Consider the following 20,581-nt stretch of genomic DNA (forward strand, 5'->3'; position numbering starts at 1 on the left):
TCATGATTTATTTTTTGACACTTCAAATCAATGAAACCTTATTAAAGAGACAATAGTGACAAAGTTATGTTTATATCTAAATTTATGGGCATCTTTTCACTTTTTACATAATGAGTGTCGAGAAGCTTTTATGTTTTTAGTAATGTTAGTTTTTTTTGCATCTCATAAGAAACATACAAATCTATATATCTTAGCTCCCATGTCACAAAGGATACATCAACCACCCAACTCAATAATTATATCAGGTGTATTTGTAACTAAAGGGTGACTCTTGGTAAATGATTTTACTTTTTTTGCCCGTGACAACTTGTAATATTTCTCTTTGTTCCAAGTGTTTTCAAATAATGGGGTCATTTTCTAATCGAATGAGAACTAGGTATTCTAGCTTCTTTAACATGATAGCTAGGCTATGTATTATCATCACCAAGTTGATACAAAGTGTGTTCTTTTCACACAAATGTAAATTTGTCCCATTAGTATGGCTATTAACACATGCAATGCACACAATTTTTGGAATCTTAAGATTAGACACACAATACTAGTTTTTTTAATCACATAAGGAATTTATAAGCATTTCTATCTTGCACCCATATAAGTGTTCGAAGCAAAAGGGTAAGTCAAAAAAACATGCCATTTTTTTAGAAATTTTGGGAACATGCTTCTATAGAAAAACAAAAAATATTTATTTATACGTGTTAATGAGCTTTAACTTCTTCTTTTTTGGTTTGCATTGTAGCTTGGAGATACTTGAGAATCCAATATAAAAGAAGCTTTTTTAGATATCACATTACACTTACATGATAGTTAAATTAATAACTTAAAAAATAAAATGTGTTGAGTTAATGTATGAATTCAATTTTTGTATTGGTTTTATATGTTTACTTGGTACATCTTGTGCGTTCCACTCTTTAGAAAAGGTGCACTATTACATGGATGACAACAAATACTAAAGAGCATATTGATTTAACTTCCTTTTCATCAAAAAAAGTAATTAGCCAAAAAATATTCCATATCTGGGGAAACCAATCACATTTATAACCTAGCGTATGCATGAATTAAAGATCTCTGTAATGCTTAACGTGTGCATCCTCTTAATAAGCAATCTTTTGAACAACTCTATAAGTTCAATCCTATTCTAAATCGTTCAAGGTGTGCTAATATGCATAGGCTCAATTTTAGAAGTATTACAAATAGCTTTATGAGAAAACCCTATGAATTAGAGCGATGACTAGGTAATTGTTGAATTTTGAGCAATTTTCCTAATTGCACTTTAGTTGAATAAAAAGTAATCCAATTAAGATCATCGTACCAATTGGACTTAGCAGTGTCAAGATATCTCGAAGTCTCACTTCATCATATGATCATAGAAACAAAAGCCAAATAGTCAGTGACAAGTTTTGCAAATTATGCATAAATTTCGAAACATTGTCACTAATGATATATTTAGCTAAATGCACAATGCTTAGAATTGGTAGTGTACTTTGAAACCTCGAGGTTCTTACTAGTATCTTTCCTACAGTCTTGCGACATTTTTCTTTTCATGAAAGATGCTAGTGAATAATTGGAAACATAAAAATGATAATATTTAATCTTGTTGGCAATTTTGTTTTCTTTTTTCAAGAATGTAGAGACCCTGGCAATAGTTTCATATAAAAACTTGCTCAGTAGTATATGCTTGAAATCTTAGACACAAAGTTTAAAACCTCAAGTTATTCCTAAGATCCCTCCACACAACTTTGGGGCTTGTTTTGTTCATAAAAGACACGAACAAAACATTAGACACATAAATAGAAAATAATTTGTCTTCTTGGCAACTTGATTCTCCTTGTTCAAGAATGTAGACACTCCAGTAGCAAATATGTACAACACTTGATGATTAGTATATGTCCCCTCAACCCTTGTCCAATTAACATAATGTCCAAAATATGATAAAATATATACATCTTCGTAGATAATTCAAGACCCTGTGAAAATGAATTAGAGACTCATGAGAACCTATTACTTCACTACATTGTGTTTTAAATTATTCTTGCTACTATTGTGTAGATTTAGCAATTATTATTTAAGATGGAATTATTTATTGGAATTAATGCTTGCTATTTTATTATGTTTATTCTTTGCTACTTGTTGATTGGTTGCAAACAATGCAATCTTCAAATTTGCTTACAACTACTTGCTCTACTTCTTTGTCGCATAGAAAAGGTACTCACATTCGCATTATTGGCAAAAAAAAAACAAAAACAAAAAAGGTTAGTCAAATAGCCAAAGAAGACTACAAATTGGCGAGGGTTCTGGAGCGGAGGATACGAACGGCAATGGCGCTTTCAGGCAGCGACAAACACTCCGGAGAGCTCAGAAAGCTGGAAGCGGTGCATCAAGCGTGGGTCTTCAGTGGCGCGCAGAGAACAAGGCCCCTATGCTATCTGCAGAAGCCAGGGCGCTCAAGGAAATCAGAGGCGCGATCCGGCCCAGATCTGGGGAATACAGGACTCCCTCAGGCGGCAAAGACAGTTGGAAAGCTCCTGAGCGGCATAAAGGGTTTGGAGGAGCAGAGGAAAAGTATACAGATCGAGCACTTGACAAACAGCCCAAAGTCCGTAGCTGCTCGCGAGAAAATACATGATAAGGGAGCGGCCTGGAGCAATAAAGGAGCCCTCTGCCGACACTATCAAAGGTATGAAGAAAACCCCAAGATCACGGCTTATCAAAACGTGGATCCGTTTTATTATGATGCAGATCTAGAAAGCAAAATGCCGTGGAACCCCGAAGGGGCATTAAATCCACCGATCCGCGATATGGCGAACAGACAGCGTCCCAGACTTATAGATTCAGACCCCCTCGTGGTAGATCGACCCTCTAACAGGTTAGATCGGGAAGCTACCACACCAAATAAGCTGTACCATGGCAAGCAAAAGGAGCTGAGCAGAACTACAGGGTTAGATCTGCAAAAAGCAACTCCTGGAAACCTGGTAAGAGATCACAGATTTCAAGTTATTATAAAAAACCTAGAAGGAAAATCGAAATTAATTTGGGTAAAAGGCACAGATACAGTTGAGAAAATGCAGGAAATTATTATGCAACAGCTGGGTTACCCCATCAGAATCCAAAGCTTGATACATGAGGGCAAAGTGTTACAAGAAACCAAATACCTCTGGGAATATAGAATAATACCTCTGTCAACAATCATCCTCAATCTGAGGCTAAGAGGAGGAGCAACTAACAACAACAAGAATTCAGACAGGGCGGGAGGAAGTGGCACTGGTTCAATTGGGAAAAAACCAGGCAACATTTCCTTCAAAAATGCCTTACAGGGGAAAAACACAGAAGGAACAGCACCGAACCAAACAGGTATGGACGCAAGGCCATACATAGTGGAACAGCTGGAACGCACTCCAGAATACAACATAAATACACCAGAAATAGACGAGCAATGCACCATATATGAAAGTCAGGCAATAATATGCAGATTTAACTGCTATTGGCCCAAACCAGCAGATCTTTTCATTTGGATCTATACGAACCGGACCACAGAATGCGAAGTACACCTATGCTCCAAGGGGTTTTTTATTGTGAAATTTTTATCAGCAGCAGAAAGAGATATAGTAATGCAGGAAGGGCCTTGGTTTTGGGGATCCACTGGACTCTTCATTACACCATGGTTCCCAGGATTCGACGCAAACACAATGGTTGTCTCAAAAATGCCAGTCTGGGTGAGGCTACACATCCTCCCAATACATCTCTGGAACCAGCAAGTACTCACTGGAATTGGAAACACAATTGGGCGCTACATTAAAATGGACACCCAGCGAGTGGAGGAAAGAATATATACTTTTGCACGAATATGTGTGGAAGTAGACCTTAGCAAAGGCCTACCAGACCAAATCCAGCTGAAGCATAGACAGAGTAGTTGGACACAAGTATTAGATTATGAAAACACTGCATTCAGATTGTTAGGATATTCCGACACATAGGATATAGTTAAGTTCAACTTGGTCTAGTATAGAGTTAGGTTAGAGTTAGGTAAAGTGTGTTTCTTTACCGTTGTACATTTTGTAACTTACAATCCGACGGTCACGATATGTAGTGATCCGACGGTTCACTCTCACCTCGGTATTACCGACACTTGATCCGTGGCTTGACACCCGATTGGTCCATGAGTTCTATTTAAAGCGCATGGAGGGTCATTGTTCGGGTAATCCGTGCATGAGAGAAGCTTATGTAAATTTTCATTCTTTGATTAATAAATTGCCTGTAGTACCCACGTTGGGATAGGCCGTGGACTGTTTCCCTCCTTGCACTCTGAGGGTTTTAACCACGTCAAAAATACTGGTGTATTGATTTGAGATCTGGTTGTGAGCGGTGTCCTTTTGGTATTCTTTCTGTGGAACTTACCCTGTATATTCCTACATGGTATCAGAGCTATTTGAGGGCCGCGTCCGTTGGTGATCCAAATCTGAAGCCGGTAGAACTGCATGCGGCTGTCGTTTCCTAGATCTGCTGTTTCTGACTGCTTTCGGGCCGAGAGGACTGCTCTGTTGCGTTCGGAGCATCTGTTCTAGTGAGGAACCCCTTTCGTTTCACGCGAAAAGGTTTCCGGTAGCCCTAGCTGCGTCATTTTTCAGATCGGGAGGTATACAGTGTTTCTTTTGCAGTTTACTGTTATTTTCTCTCTGCTTATTTCGGTCTCAGTTTATTTAGCCTTTTTTTTAAACCGGATCTATACCTTTCATTTCTGCGTATGCTCTTTGCCCTGCGACTCTGTGCGATCTGGGCAAATCAGAAACAGAAAGGAAGGATTTTTCTCATGCGTATGCTCTTTTCCCTGCACCTTAGTGTGATCTCGGAAAATCAGAAACATTGAGAAAAATATTTAGTTTTTCGGCTAAAGCTAACTTTGAGATTTTTTTTAAAAATTTCTAGTTTTTTGGCTAAAGCTAACTTCGAGCCGCAAGGTTCGTTTTTCTTTGCATATTCGTGTTGGGTTTTGTGTTTTGTAGGGAAAAAAGAGCTTTCTCAAGGCAAGCACGCAAACCAAGGCCCCCCCTCTCTCTCTCTCTCTCTCAAATTTTTTGTATAGATCAATTGGTTCAAAGCTATTTTAAGAGAGTAGAGGTCTTGGGTTCAAGTCTCCATTTTGTGGGGGCGGATTTTTTCATTCCCGCACATTCGCGCACTTTGCCGGCAACGTCAACAATTTTTTTTCAAAAAGCCATAACTTCTTCATCCGGAAGCCTTTTTCAGAGCCGTTTTTTTTAAAACCGCCTATTTTTTCGAGATCTATCCGTTGGAACACTTACTTTCAGCATCTTCAGCTTCAGTTTTTTTTTAAAATGGAAAGTCCATGCCAAGTCATTCTTGACAGCACTAACTACTTCCAATGGGTAGAATACATGGAAGATTTACTTAGAAGTAAAGGTCTCTTCAGAATAGCCACAAACCAAGAGAAGAAACCAAAAGATGAAGACAAGGCGGCAAAATGGGAAAATAGACAAGATCAAGCACGTGGTTTGATAGGGATGTCTATTTCTCCTGATCTTAGATTCCACATTGCAGGACTTGAGACTCCTCATGAAGCATTAGAAAAACTTGCTAAAGTTTTTGGGATTAAAAATGAAATTAGAGCCCATCAACTTGAAAATGAGCTGCTTACTTTGGATCCTAATAATTTTTCTTGCATTGAAGATTTCTTGTCCAAATTCAAGACCCTTAGATATCTCTTGGAAGGTGTTAAAGTTAAGAAAGAAGATGGTAACCTTATTTATTCCATCCTTACTAAGTTGGGACCAGCCTACTCTGTATTTGTTTCCACTTTCCATTCTACAAGGGAAGCTTTCATTTGTCAAGGACAAGACTACAAGGCTTTGACTCCTTTTGTGATTCCTTAATAAGAGAACAAGAAAAACTCTTACACCTTGGTCTTCTTAATCTTGGAAACTCTTCCACGAAAGCGTTCGCCGCCCAGCAACAACCAAATTCAAAGAATCCTAAGAAGTCATATCCTCAAAAGAATGGTCCTAAACCATCTCAGCCTCAAAATGAAAGATCATTTTAGCAAAATGATAAGACCAATAAAAACAAATGGAAGAAGACTGATAGACATTGTAACTTTTGTAATCGAGATGGCCACTTAGAATCTAAATGCTTTAAGAAGATGGAAGCCTTGGAAGCTGCAATGAAGAAACATAACATCCATGTGGAGCCTACTTCAACTTCAACTTCCGGAATGGCACTTTCTGCATCTCATTGTCAATCATCTCAGTCTGGTTATGCATTAAATGTATCTTCTTCTTCTTCTCATTCTCATGAGTGGCTCATTGATTCTGGAGCCTCTTGTCACATGGCCAAAAACCAAGCCATGTTTTCTTCTTTAAATGATTGTAACACCAAAAATATATATATTGGTGATGATAGATCTCTTAATGTTGTAGGGACTGGAACTGTTCATCTAGACAATGGTCAGTTTAATGATGTATTATGTGTTCCAACCTTATCCTGCAACCTTCTATCTGTCTATCAGATAACTCACTCAGGTGAAGGTAAAATTGTTGAATTTTCACCTCATGATGTTGTAATCAAGGATCTAAAAGATCCTAAACAGATTCTAGCTACTGGTCTTGCTGATGATTCCAAAAGGTTGTATAAGTTTCACAACTTTGGGTCATCCAATCTTCCCTCAGTATTTGTTGCTCATAATGATGAAGTGAGCAAACTTTGGCATGAGCGATTTGGTCACTTAAACTATCGCTCCCTTCAACATCTATGTAAAGAAAATATGGTGACAGGTCTTCCTATGGTATCTTGCAGAGATGGTGTTTGTTCCGGATGTGTACTCGGAAAACATCATCGAGACAGTTTTGACAAACGTGCCTCTTGGCACGCCTCAGCCCCTTTACAGCTTGTGCACAGTGATTTATGTGGTCCTCTTCCTGTTGCTTCATTCTCTGGCTGCAAGTACTTCTCAACTTTCATTGATGATTTCTCCAGACGCACTTGGGTATACTTCTTAAAACTCAAGAGCGAAGTATTTAACACTTTTTTGGCCTTCAAAGCCTTTGTTGAAAAACAATCTGGACATCAAATTCTTAAGCTAAGAACCGATAATGGTGGAGAATATGTTAAAAACACATTCATCAACTTTTGCACCGAAAATGGAATTCAAATGCAACATACTGTTCCATACACTCCACAACAAAATGGTGTAGCTGAAAGGAAAAATCGCACCTTAAAGGAAATGGCTAATTGTATGCTGCAATCTAAAGGACTCAGTCTTAGTTTTTGGGCCGAAGCAATTAATTGTGCAAATTATATAATCAATCGCACTCCTACTAAGGTTCTAGAGAATATCACTCCAGAAGAAGCTTGGAGTTCCATTAAACCAGATGTAAGTCACTTTCGTGTGTTTGGAAGTGAAGCATGGGCCCATATTCCAGATGAAAAGCATAAAGCTTTAGAACCTAAGAGTGAGAAATGTACTTTTGTTGGATATTCTGAAGATGTAAAAGGTTATAGACTTATTCCATTTAAGTCCAAAAATGTTATCATTAGAAGAGATGTAAAATTTGATGAAAATAAATCGGCCTGCGAGCCTAGTCCGGCGGATGTGCCACCTCTTCCTATCTCTTCTACTTTTGAAAACCTTTCTTCTTCAGATGATGAAAGCGAGGATGATAATCCTCCCCCACCTTCTCAGGATCCTCAACTTCCAAGATGGGTCCGTGCTACTCGGGATGCAGCAGGTGATCTTGCCGGTGATCCTACAGATCAGCGACGTACACGTTCTCAGTTTGAAAGAGCCTCTTCTTTACTGGCTCAAGCTCCAGTAAATCATGATCCTGACACTTTTGCAGAAGCTTCAGGCCATCCACATTGGGAAGCAGCTATGAATGAAGAATATCATTCATTAATGACAAATGATACATGGGATCTTGTTCCTCTACCAAAGGGACGCAAACTTGTTAGATGTAAATGGGTTTACAGAACCAAGTATGGACCAGATGGGAAAGTTGATAAACATAAAGCTCGTCTCGTTGCTAAGGGCTTTTCACAGGTTGAAGGCATTGACTACACTGAAACCTTCTCCCTTGTTGCCAAAATGAACTCTATCCGCCTTGTTCTTTCCCTTGCTGCCTCTTTAAAATGGGAAGTCCATCAGATGGATGTTAAATCTGCCTTCTTGCATGGGGACTTGCAGGAAGAAATCTATATGGAACAACCCATTGGCTTCATACAAACAGACTCCAGCCTTGTTTGTCGACTTAAGAAATCCCTTTATGGCCTCAAGCAAGCTCCTCGGGCTTGGTATGCCAAAATGGATAACTTTCTTTTAGAATCTGGCTTTTCTAGGTGTCATTCTGACAATACTGTCTACACCAAGAAAGTGGGCAACTCTCTTATCATCCTTGTTCTTTATGTTGATGATCTTATTCTTACTGGTAGTGATCCCAACCTTATAAACCATGTGAAGTCCAGCCTTAAAAAGAAATTTGAAATGACAGACTTAGGACATTTACACTATTTTCTCGGTCTTCAAGTCTTGCAATCCCAAGAGGGTATTTTCCTTTCCCAGTCCAAGTATGCTTGTGATATTCTTCGTCATTTTCACATGGAAGACTGTAAGCCAGCCCCTTCTCCCTTTCAGTCTGGAGTCAAACTTTCAGTCTCTTGTACTTCTCCTGAAGTTGATGCTACCTTATACCGTCAACTTGTCGGAAAACTCTTGTATTTAACCCATACTCGTCCTGATCTTTCCTTTGCTGTTGGCCTTGTTGCTCGTTTTATGCAAAACCCCCGTGAAAGTCATTGGAAAGCAGCTAAAAGAATACTTCGTTATGTTCGAGGTACAGTACAGTTTGGGATTCATTACAGTGCCAAAGCAGCTCCTCTGTTAGTTGGTTTCACTGATTCTGATTGGGCTGGTGACCCTGATGATCGGAAGTCTACTGCCGGTTATGTCTTCACTCTTGGTTCAGGACCTATTACATGGGCTTGTAAGAAACAGGCTGCCATTTCTCTTTCGTCAGCAGAAGCAGAGTATCGTGGTGCCGTGGAAGCTAGTAAGGAGGCCTTGTGGCTTCGTCAGATCCTATCAGAGTTTGGCTTTGAGCAGCAGCATCCAACCACACTTTGGTGTGATAATCAAAGTGCCATTCAGCTATGCAAAGATCCAGTCCAGCATCAGCGCAGCAAACACATTGAACTACACATGCACTTCATCAGAAAGCTCATTCATGACCATGTTCTTGAAGTGCAATATTGTCCAACAGATGATCAGGTTGCAGACATCTTCACAAAGGCTCTCACAGAGGCAAAGTTCACTAAACTTCGATATATGCTTGGAGTTCAGGAAGTTGTCACTAAGGGGGGATAGGCTCTAGTGCCTCCTTCCTTCTCCTATTGTGTCATATTTGTAAATCCTTCAATCCTATCCCAAGTTGTTCTTAAGGGGGGATGTTAGGATATTCCGACACATAGGATATAGTTAAGTTCAACTTGGTCTAGTATAGAGTTAGGTTAGAGTTAGGTAAAGTGTGTTTCTTTACCGTTGTACATTTTGTAACTTACAATCCGACGGTCACGATATGTAGTGATCCGACGGTTCACTCTCACCTCGGTATTACCGACACTTGATCCGTGGCTTGACACCCGATTGGTCCATGAGTTCTATTTAAAGCGCATGGAGGGTCATTGTTCGGGTAATCCGTGCATGAGAGAAGCTTATGTAAATTTTCATTCTTTGATTAATAAATTGCCTGTAGTACCCACGTTGGGACAGGCCGTGGACTGTTTCCCTCCTTGCACTCTGAGGGTTTTAACCACGTCAAAAATACTGGTGTATTGATTTGAGATCTGGTTGTGAGCGGTGTCCTTTTGGTATTCTTTCTGTGGAACTTACCCTGTAAATTCCTACACAGATGTCGAACATGTAGGCAAACAGGACACTTACAAAGCACGTGCCCAACAGTAAAAAAAGACAGCCGCAGAAAAAAGAAAACGGAAAAACAAGCAAAAGGTTGGTACATTCCACCACCTCCCCCGGATGATGAGGAGGAAGAAGAGATGGAATATGACAACCCAAATGAGAACAATCAGATGAATAAAGAATCAGCTGTAGAAGACACAGGTCCACAGGACAATATAGAGACAGTATTGGCAAGAAGAGTAGAAATGAACATGGGCAGAAATAAACGCATACACACATCAGACACATCAGATTCTGATAACCCACAACCTGTGGCTGAAAATGCATTAGCACCCATAACTCCCACAGAGTCACAGGGGATTTGGAGGAAGGTTGAGAAGAAAAAAGGGAGAAAAGCCTGACTTTTCCCCAACTATACAAATATTTTGCATATACCAGTTTATTCATGAAATCCATACACCCTGCGTGGTGTGCAAGGATCTATGCATCATTAGAGCAGCATTTTTGATAATCTGTTAATCAGCATATGCCAAAAGGCATCTACAACATGTAATTTTTCAATCATTAATGAAAGATTACGATTTTTCTAGTGGAAAAAAAGCCAAAGAAGACTACATATTATATAGGACATTTAAAAAATGTTCTTCCATGATACCTTACAATTGAATATTCATTGTACTTCATGGTCTTTGCATTATAGATATTTTCTTACAATTGGACAATTCTCAATAGACTTCATGGCAATGAAAAATAGCTTTGCATTGATTAGATCAAAATTTCAAGAAATTGATCATAAGAAATCTAGATTCAATCTACATAGATTGGAGCATTTCTTCCATTATCTTGGCGAATGCATATTTGACTCTTGTTGTTCTTCTACACTTTCGCTATACTTCAACTGAAATATGCCATGGAATTATAAAACACTTTTGACATTGCTTATCTCATGGACATGATGTTGTTTTGCATTCATTGCATACAAAATTGACTCCTGACTATCTTCAAGACCTTCACCATATTAATGATTTTGAAACATACTTGGAAGGATTGTCTACACCTTCTTGTATTTGTTCTCCAACTACAATTAGCTTATGGGGAGATGCCTTTTGTATCAAATGGTTCTCTAAATGGGTATCAATTCCAATCAATGTTTGGCTATTTACAATTGGCTAACCATATCTTCGGTTCAATCAAGACACTCGTGGCTATCAATATAATATTTTGCTACATAACCAAAACCCTACACGTGGTCATTTTGAACCACTCCTGTTACATCGTGCAACAGATATTCTAACTCCAATAGGTAAATCAATTACTCCATGCATCTAGAGATTGCACATTATTAAAATAGGGAAATCATTCTCTATCAATGAAGACAACCAATAACAAATTAGTCTCTATCTTCTTTTCCAAAGGATATAGTAAGCAATGCACTCACTTGCATCAATTAAAATCTGCAATGTGAACACAAGGTGCCTTACTACAAGAAGCACAAAAAATACATATAAAGTCAAATAAGGCACTTGAGGTATATTTGAAATCAATCCAAGGCACACCTACATTTGCATGTTTCATTTGTGACAACTTGTACTTTAGAAAGGACATGCGACCCATTGACAAAATCACATTATCAACTATTTGTTGTCTCATGCCTGCAATCAACTTCAAGTCTGTCAAACAAGATGAAAAAATTTGCAAATCTTGTAATAATGCAATACTCAATGCAAAAGTGCTTCCATTTGCATCACCTCTGTATATCCGACGAAACCAAAAATTGATCTATGTTGCACAATTGACACATTTTTAGGAGAGATTAATAACACTAAGAATGGCCTTTGCTCAAATAAGACAAATTGGTTATAAAAGATCACAAATTGATTAACAAAGACAATTATAAATGTTCTTGCGAGTTTGGATAAAGTTCAAATAACTTTGCTTAGGGATATTAATGACTACATGACAGTTACAGTGATGCTAAAGAGAAAAATGGAGTACATGAATGCTTATTTGTCTAGAAATATTCGACCCAAAAATTGATGTTTTCATTGCGAGACTTGTGCAACATGTCTGTATGCAAGAGAACAAATAGTAATCAACGACGAATGGAAAAAACACTTTGATCAAAATGGACAAAATCATGAGAGTGATAATCCAAAAATAGATCATCTAGACTCATCAAATGCAGATGATGATGTAGAGCCAGAAACTGAAATACTTGCACATGGTTAGTCAGATGCCAACCTTATCCATGACTTGGATTCAAGAATAATACAAATTGCACCTTTTGAGGGGTTTCACCTCCTTGGAATTTTTCAAGATAAATTATCTGAAGAACTTAACTTCCCAACATTGTTTTATGGATCAAGTCGACCTGCTGATGTTATCAACCGCTACTCCTATCAACAAATTGCACAACGAGAACTATTGCACATGTCTAGTGACTTCTCAACACAAATTACAAATATATTTTTTAAAGCAATCTGCATATTGATAAACCAAGTATTTAGCTCAGCTTGGATTTCTATTTGCAAAGGAGCACTAAAAGGACAAAAACTACTTGCTAAAGATGTCAAAAATCAAAGGAATCTTCAAAGACTATTGCAATCACCAATTGCATATCAATGTTTGAAGAGAATTCACACATCCCCTGACTATTTTGAATATATACAAAATATATATTTGTAATGATATGACAACTTGGCCCACCAACCTTCTTTGTTAGATTCACTAGTTCTGAGCATCTTTGGGATCCATTGATAAATGCACTAAAAAACAAAGAACTGACATTGTAACAAATCATGATAACAATTTTATTAATGAATGCATTGACACGTTGATCAAACATCAACCATTCATTTGTAGTCGATATTATAGACATAGAATCTCATCATTATGTACCTTTTTTCTGTCAAGTTGTATGTTATCCTCTAGGCTTGACCTATGGCTTGAGGAGCCGCAACCCAGGGGCATCTAAGCCATCAAAGTCACCCAAGGATCGCACTCGGCCTGGGCCACACCAGCCCTTAGCTAACTGGATTTTTTAGCATGTCTCCTCCCCCTAGCATAGGGCACAACCAACCCCTGTGAGGTTTAATCCTAGGTCACCTTGCTGATGAGGCCCATCCTCAACCAGTTGTGCTAGTGGGATTGATCTCATCGCTACATACTTTGATTGCAAAAAAAATGAATTATTTGGTTAGGTGCATTTTTTTTTTCAATATTATCATAGAGTTCCAAAGCAGAGGAACATATCATGACAATGGATTGCTTTGGCTTCGAAATGCACCAATATATCAACATTTTCTTGACGCTGATGTCATAACTTTTGTTGATCGTTATTTAACCTGTAATTCAACAATGTTGTCAAATGAAATGATTCAAAATCAAACTCATCACCACACAAAAAATTGCAAGAAACATAAAAATTCTATTTGTAGATTTGGTTTCCCTTTCCCACCAATTGATGAAACTTGTATCTTACAACCTTTGTCCAATGAAAACAATGACATTCAAGGAATTAAAAAAAAAAAAATGTATTTCCTTCTACAAAACAAATCCTATTCAAAAGACATAACATTTGACATGTTTCTAGTTGATCTTGGAATTACAAAATAATAATACATAATGCTCCTTCACTCTTCTATTACTCGCCCTATCATACTACTCAAAACAAATCCTTACTATGTTTGGATAAATGCATTCGCAAAAAAAACCTCGTCGTTGTGGCAAGAAAACACAAATGCTCAATTGATTTTAAATACCTATGCCACAACGACATATTGCAACTCCTATATGACAAAGATGGACCGCTCCATGACATTTGCTTTCAAACGAATTCGAGAACATTGCATGTCTTATGAGGACAACAAAATTGAAACTATTCATAAACTTGGAAACACATTACTAAATATGCAATAGATGTCAAGTAGACAAGCATTCCACATTGTTCTCTCATTTCCTTTGTACTCATCTTCTAGAAAAGCAATTTTCATTAACATTGCTGTAGCCGAAAAATGCATAGATGTGCTAAAAGTACCTATCTTGTTGCAACAAGAACCCGATAACTCTGAAGATATTTTTGCATGATAACCATTGTCAAATATGTCACATGACCCATTGACCTTGAGAACATTTTCTTGGCAGAATATGCTTCATCCTATTCAATCATGAAAACAACAACCAAGAAAAGAAAACGTCCATGTGTCTTACGGTTCATTCGATATAATGAACACATGGACCCATAAAACCATTATAGAGAAAAAATGATGCTCTACATCCCATATAGAGAATTTGAATACACATTGAAGAAGGATAATGAAACATGGATGAAGCCTTACTTGTCCCATAGACACATTGTTGATGCAACTGAAAAACAATTTTCTCGTCTAATTGCACCATGGGGTGATATTGAAGTTACTTATACGACAATTACGTCCAAAAATGACAAAATATTTAATCTTCACTTACCATTGGAGGATTGCAGTAATACTTGCTCTATTGCAAAATATGACATCCAACATGACTTGCAAGAGAAAATGAAATTTAGAGACATTCAATGCACAAGAACTTTACCATGCTCTAGTGCGACTCTATAACAAAGACTTACAAAGTGACCCCTTGAAGAAAAATGGTCTCATAGTTGCATTTACTAGGAAAGATGCATATGTTGCAAATAGTGTCATGGTCCATTCAGCTTTACATTTGCCACTTTCACCATGTGACATGATGCCATTGACTTCTAACACACTTGATATATCAACCAAAGAATATGAACAACTAAAAGTTATGATCATAGATGAGGCTTCATTAATTGGCTCTCAATTGCTATATAACATTGAAAAGCAACTTCGTGAAATCATGCACACTCAAGCTACCTCATTTGGCAATCTCGACGTAATATTCTGTGGCGACTTGTGCCAAGCACAACCTGTATGTGATTGCTGGATATTTGAACAATCATGTCTTAAAGGAACTATTGTTCCTTACAGTTTCTAGAAGGACAATGTAAAGACTTATGAACTAAAACAAGTGATGCGACAAGACAATAAAAAATTCGTGGAAATTTTAAACAAAATTAGAACATGTTCTCATACTGACGATGATCTTGCATTCTTGAACAAGAATTGTTATAGATGCCCACCAAATGATCCAATGTTTCCATATCTCTTCTACTTAAACAAAAATGCACATGAACATAATGAACGAATGTTGTCTCTCATCAACACATAAATAATCACATTAAATGCATATGATAGAACAATTAAATCAACAAATACAAATCGCAATAGGAACATCAAAATGCAATTGCCATCTACCATTGCGCTCAAGGAAAATATGGTTTTTGAACTAATTGGCAGAAATTACAATATTCAAGATGTCTTGGTCAATGGTGCCAAATGAATTTTCAGAGCATCGACAACATTTTAGAATGGAGTAATTTGGATTGAATTTTCTGATTCAACAGTTGGTGCTATTCAACGAAATGGTTCATTTTTTCAAAGATGGAATAATGTCTAATTGGATAGCTATTACTAGAGTTTGCACACATAATGAATCGAACAACAAAAATAGTTTTACAAGAGAACAATTCCCTGTCCGGTTGGCATGTGCACGAACCATACAACGATCACAAGGCTTGACAATGGACAGATTGGCTTTTGACCCAAAATAAGTTAGGCAAAATGTACTTGTCTACACTGCACTTTCTCATGTTAGATATATTAAATCTTTGTATTTTCTAAAAATTGGAACATAACAACTTTTCCCTCAATGACAAAGTTGTTGTTGAGCTACACAGACTTAGAGAAAATGGTTCTTATCAACTTGAATAGAGCTTGTATTCAACTGAAACAAATGAATGTTTCACAATATATTCATTGAACACATGTAGCTTCTCACTGCATTTTGAGGATATCATTGTTGACTATGATATGATGAATGCTAACATTCTTTGTTTTCAAGAAACAAAAACAAAATCACCTCCACCAAATCAATTTTTTTAGACAAATATCACTACATACACCTATTGCACTTACATGGAATTCTCACTTAATACACAAAAAATATTTCTATTGACAATCAATACACTTATACAACAAGCCATATTGAATCAACAATTGCAACATTTCGTCTTGAAATAAATTCCATTACACTTGCAAATATATATGTTGCACCAAATACAAGCATTGAAGATATCATTATTTTCATCAAGTTCATTTTAGAGCGCACATGTAACAAATACCCAATTGTGCTTGTTGGTGACTTCAATTTGGACATGTTGCAAAAATAATCATCAACAAAGAAAACTACTTTTATTCATGCAAAATAACGGCTTCAATTTCCACACAAAAAATACAACGAATGACTATGGCTCTATGCTTGACCACTTTTGGACTAATTTCCCAACTAACGGTGTTTCCTTCCATGTCCTTAACGCTTATTGGACAAATCATCATATAATTTGTCTTTCCATACCTTTGTCATTGGCTTGAGTCATTCTGACAATGTTCATGTTCTATAATTCCATCATTCATTTGTGATAATAATTGTCACATATGCAAATGTCCATTCTAGATATATGCTATGATTTGCAACGATTGAAAAAGACAGGAGCTACACACAACAACAAACAAGAAAATATCATGAATCCAAATATCAACTGCTTGTAAGTCTCCGAACCATCAACATAAATATGTTCAAATTGTCCTTTCTAACTTCAATTTTTATGTCATAGCTACAATGCAGTTTACAGGTCTCAACTTTCACTTTGTAACATTTTGTTCTATATACTAAATAACATTGTTGGCTCTAATTACTAGTTCATGTTTCATTGTTTCTTGTCCAATTGCCTAAAGAAAAACAAAAAGGAACAATGTTTTGCTTGCCGTAATGATTCTCAATAGGACATCCCATGAATGAAATTTATCTATGATGCTCAATGAAATCCTTAAAACTTTTTTTATTTTTTATTTTTTATTTCCATTTATGCACATTGACTACATAACAACCAACTATGCTTCATAGTAATAGAAAAATAAAATAAATAAATAATATAGAAAAATTGCCTAGTGTTCATGGAGAGCCATGCTTATTTTAATTTTTATTAATTCACTTTGTGCAATTGAACATTCTCTCTTCATATCCACTTGATTTTGTTAGTTTGTTAATTCACTTTGTGCAATTGGACATTCTCTCTTCATATCCGCTTGATTTTGGTAGTTATATATATATATACACACACCCACACACACACACACACACAAAATAACTATATAATGTATTCCTGTCAAGCATACACAGTTTTGAAGTGTCTATGTGCATTTGTTTAAAATTTAACCATTTGCATTCTCTTTTGTAATAACAATTGGTCGAAACATTGCAACAACAACATGGAAACAACTAGTTATAGTAAACAAGTGCTCCATAAAGAAATTGCAGAAGGTGGAAATCCAAAATATTTGTGCTATCGAATGACAAGTTTGTATTGACTCAATGACAATGTTTTTTCAAGCATATTGTTCTCATTTTGCATATACGCAGATAAAAAAACAATGCAACCATCTCCCTACTCAATCATCAAGATATGCTTAGGAGCACATGCAAAAAAAATTAGGGCGATATTTTGGTTATCTATGGCCCAACACATAGTGAAAGCTCCAACTCTCTTGCAAAGGCTCCGTTGGTGCATGCTGATATGGTTGAATAGCCACAGTCAACTAACTATAACAATGAACATCAACAATTGTCTAATACATCGTTTCCAAGACATGTTTACTATAAAAAAACAACGTTCACATTTCAAACTTTGCAATATGAAACAAAGGCATTTATGAACGAGGAGACGCAAAATGTTGCATCGTGTTACAGGAAAAAACCACAGTTGAACCAATTGAACAAATTTGCAAAAGATGTAGATTAGCTCCACACACAACAATACATAATCTTCTTGTCTCAAATGATGCATATGCAGTTGGATTGATAACAACAATAGTGATAGGCTGTCAACAAAATAACAAACAACTTGAACTCAATATAAAAGATGGTGAAGGCGCAGATGACAATGCAATTGTAAGTTTGTTGCTACAATTACCAAACTTGCATTTTTGCCAGAAGCTAAATAGTTTCTTTCCACCTATGTTCTTGCACCTCTATGTTCTGTTAGGGTCCTATCTTTCATAGGATGAGTTGTTTTTACCTGATGATTTATATTTGAAAAAATGTAAATAATGTTTCATGTTTGAAATTTATTTCCAAAAGAAAATAATATATATATATAGAAAAAGAAAAAGAAAAATAAATTGTAGGGGACAGAAAAAATAGAACAAAGAAAGAAATGAAAGAAAGGAAAAAAGAAAAACAAAAAGAGAAAAAATATATGAAAATTCCCCCCTAGGTAAGCAAGTCTAAATGCCACCAAAAAAAAATCAAAAGTACATGAAAGCATACTTCAAGAATTTTTGTAAATAAAGCCTGCAACTTGTTTAAATGCCACATTGTAAATAGGATAATTAGAAATAGTTAGTTTGATCACATTGTTTAAACAGGATTAGGCTGGAAATAAATTTAATTAGGAGAGTGAATAAATCAATCACACAATTTAATCATGATTGAGCTAGATTAGTGGAGTTAATCACACCATTTAATTTTTTTTTTTTTTGTAAGCTTAGGTGGGACCTTCTCATTTTCGAGTTTTTACATGTCCGTTATTCACCCCATTTCCAGGGAGGGTAGCACAAGAATCGAACCCAAGATCTCCGGTTCGGTGAGACTTCATTTCCACGGCCATTGCCACTTGAGCTACCCCATGCGGACAATCACACCATTTAATTGACTAACAAAGAAAAAATAATAAAAAAAACCTTTAAAAAATGAATAAAAGGGCTTGCAAAATTAAATGCGCCCTAGATTTGATTAATTTGTTTAAATTATTTAATTTGATTTTGAATAAATTAATCACGAGGTTAAACATGATTAACTTTTTGTTAAAGTGTATATTATTTATAAACGTCTCGAAGGTTGTAATATAGTTCGAATGTCGACATATAAGTTATGTCAACGTATGATTATCAAGTGCACAAGAATCAACAGTTAAGATCTCCCCCGCCCAGATCAACGACGAGGGAGTTCTTTTGCCCTCCCCCTCGAGCTCCATCCCACTTTATCCATGGGGGGGTCCGAAAGGTTCGCTATGTGTCACCCTCATGGCGTTTCACACCCCCCCTTCCCTTTCACTTGTCGCATCCCCCCCGAAAATTCTTCCAGCATTGACTGCTCGCCCATCCACTAATCCCTATCCGCTACGACACCCTTCTCGGCCCCACTCACCATCCGCCAACTTAGCCTCATGGACCCCACTCCCAACACCTTCCCTTTCATTTAACTTGTCTCGAGTATCCGTCTCACTCCCAATCAAAGGCTGCCATCTGGCACTCCCCTATTGACATTAGCAAACCGTTACGCCAATTAAATTCCTCATGCTCGCTTTGCAACGGATCCGCTCCCGGTAATGGTAAAAAAATGAACTATAACTCTTAAATTACCTTATTAAGCACCGTTAAGGCACATAATTCCCTTCTTTTGCTATTTTTTACATTTTGCGCGAGTTTTCAATCCTCCATGCTGTCACAGTAACCTAAAAATTACCCAAAGATAATGATCTAATCTCTATCAGAGACCTAACTCTAGCCTTCTGCAATCAGTTTCCTATTCCAGGTAATCCAAGTGTCGTCATCCCCATGTTTTTACTTTTAAATATTGATAATGCCTCTTAAGAGCAGAACCCCTAAGGACAAGGGAAAGAAACTAGAGGAAAATCCCATGTTATTCCCTCCTGTCGATTTGGATCATCTATCCTTAGTCGATTTACAATATAAAATCGTTGAAACAAACTATGAATTCGACTTGTTCGAACTTCACAATTGGTTGAAGCAGAAATTCTTAGACCAGAGTGATGAATTGAATCTATGGGAGTCTACCCTCCCTCAATTCATGTTCCCACAAACCCATCACTTCCCTGAGCTAGTCTCCTGGTGTCAATTGAGCTATGTACCCTCCCAAAGAGCAATTATGAGTCGAAATGGTGAAATTTTGATCACCATCATAGCTGAAGCCATATCTCAAATGCTCCAAGTGATAATTCCAGAGTCTTCCAAGCCACTGTCAGTAGACTCTCTCATAGAGTTCTATAAGAATTTAACCTTCCCACAAAGAGCTAAAATATTTGAAATCTTTCTTCCCGAAGATGCCCAATTACCTAAAACAAACCCTCCATACTCATCTTCTATGTTCCTTGAGGTAACCAAACAAATCATCAACATCATCTCATACTTACTTGGTTATCACTCTGATCAGTGGGTTGATGAGGCCATTGTTGGCTTCTTGTCAATTTTTACCACTGGTGAGAAACCTGTTATTTTTAATTTCAATGAATTTAATGCTGAGGCACTGCGTGATCAATTCATGAATTTTACTATAGAGGGAGCTTTCAAATATTCTGTTGTGTTAGTTTATATGTTTATTTATCATCAAGCGGACATGTTTCCCTTTACTTTACAGAATATGGATGAGTAGAGTAGTGCTCAACAGTCATACATTGGACCTCTCTCGTTTGGAAAAACTCCACAGAGTTTACTTTCACAGACTATGTTGATCAGTTTTTGTATA

Source organism: Pinus tabuliformis, chromosome 9, assembly GCF_031772625.1.
Source record: "Pinus tabuliformis cultivar Carrire ecotype Pingquan chromosome 9, CPIR1, whole genome shotgun sequence".
Taxonomy (NCBI): domain Eukaryota; kingdom Viridiplantae; phylum Streptophyta; class Pinopsida; order Pinales; family Pinaceae; genus Pinus; species Pinus tabuliformis.